The sequence below is a fragment of the Hyla sarda genome, unplaced genomic scaffold (genome assembly GCF_029499605.1).
Source record: "Hyla sarda isolate aHylSar1 unplaced genomic scaffold, aHylSar1.hap1 scaffold_960, whole genome shotgun sequence".
In the NCBI taxonomy this organism is placed as follows: Eukaryota; Metazoa; Chordata; class Amphibia; order Anura; family Hylidae; genus Hyla; species Hyla sarda.
In genome coordinates, this window is record NW_026610990.1 from 10,513 (window position 1) to 12,192 (window position 1,680).

Sequence of the window (1,680 nt, forward strand, 5' to 3'; positions counted from 1 at the left end):
ATTAATCTTATTTTGTCAATTAGGAACATTCAGCACCCACCCGCTATCAAGGCAGCTGCCTATCATGTCATGCCCTACCTGCACAGGTGTGCTGGCTACTCAAATGATCCAATTAAGGAGGCCATTTAGTCAGCAGCAGCAGAAGTCCTGTGCCTGGACGCTCCAACAGCGGCCAGACACAAGCAGAAGCAGAAGCAGCAGAAGCAGCAGCAGCAGCACCACCTTTTGTTTTTTGGCTGCAGCAGCAGCAAGGCCCACAGGGCTGGCTAGCTGGCTAGCCAGCAAGCAGGTAGCAATGAAAGTAGGAATCTTTCTTTTTAACCCTGTAAGGGGGTGGTGCACTGTACCCGAAGATACTGCCATATCGGGTCAATGCATAGGGCGACGGAAGCAAGCTTCGAAATCGGCCCCCGTTCTCAAAAATCCATTTAATATATGGTCCCCAGATAGGGGACGTATCAGATATTAAACTGATAAGAACAGATACTACACTTGATCTTAGCCAAAAGGCCGAGAAGCGATAACCGTGAAAGGGGCGGGCCCAACAAGGTCCCCTTCATGGGCACTATCACTGCTTGCTGTCAGGGAGGCTGCCAGACAATTTTCCATGCACACTCTGGGCTGGGGGGCAGTCAACCACCAGTACACACAGCAGAACCTAAACCCATACCATTATTGCTAAGCAGCAAGACAGGGGCCCATTGCACTCCCACGGGGCCTTTTTAAATGCAATCCATAACCCGGATTTGCCAGGAACCCTTCTTACTCCTCCTACTTGCATGTGACACTGGGCTTAGGATCTGCATAGGAAACACACACACAAGCACACACCTACCTTTGTTGCCTGCAGATGCCTCCTTGGCTGTCCCCAAACGGTATCAAACCAACACCCACGGGAAGCTGTAAGCATAGAGGACATGCCTGCACCCCATTGGACTTACCTGTGTGGGTTAAATCCGGGTTATTTGACAACCTATGGCGGTGATGGTTCTGCTCAGGCAGAGCAGTGCTGATGCTCCTCATAAAGCTGTCGCTGCTGTGAAGGTTCTAGGTGACATCACAAATCCCTATGGTTACATACACAACAAAGCTGGGTTGTTGTTGTTTACACTCTGCAAGGCCTGTGGAAGTGAGTGACATCATAGCACTGTAGTTCTGAGGGTTCTAGATGGATGCAACAATCTCCTGTTGCTTCTATGAAGGCCGTAATAGACGACATCACCAAACAGCTCCATAGTCACATACACAGCAAAGGAGAGATGTTGTTTACACCTAGTGATGTCAGTGGTATTGAGTGACATCACAGCACAGTGCTAAGGCTCCTGGGCCTGGACACAGCAGCGGCTGCAATATCTCAACGGAGAATACGTTTATATCTATGTGTGTGTGTGCGCGTATATATATATATATATATATATATATATATATATATATATATTTCTCCGCCGAAATCACTTTTAAACCCATTTCCACCTTTTTTTCCCTTCTCTTCCTCTTACTTTTTTTTCACGTTTTTTTACGTTTTTCTCCTTTTCGCCTCTTTTCTGGGCGTATTATTCTTCTTTTTCTTCTTTTTTTTTGTCTAATGCATACCCCATCAGTGCAGCAATGCTTATTCAATACCGCCAGCAGATGGAGACACTGGGGGATAATTTTCTAAGGATTTATACTGATTTTTCC

At 46.7% G+C, this 1,680-nt stretch overlaps 1 non-coding gene across 1 annotated transcript; it reads right to left on the reverse strand.

The window, feature by feature from the left end:
• Nucleotides 1-331: 331 nt before the first annotated feature.
• On the reverse strand, nt 332-522 carry LOC130350983 (U2 spliceosomal RNA). Its single transcript, XR_008887765.1, has one exon. It is a non-coding gene; the product is annotated as a U2 spliceosomal RNA (small nuclear RNA).
• Nucleotides 523-1,680: the final 1,158 nt, after the last annotated feature.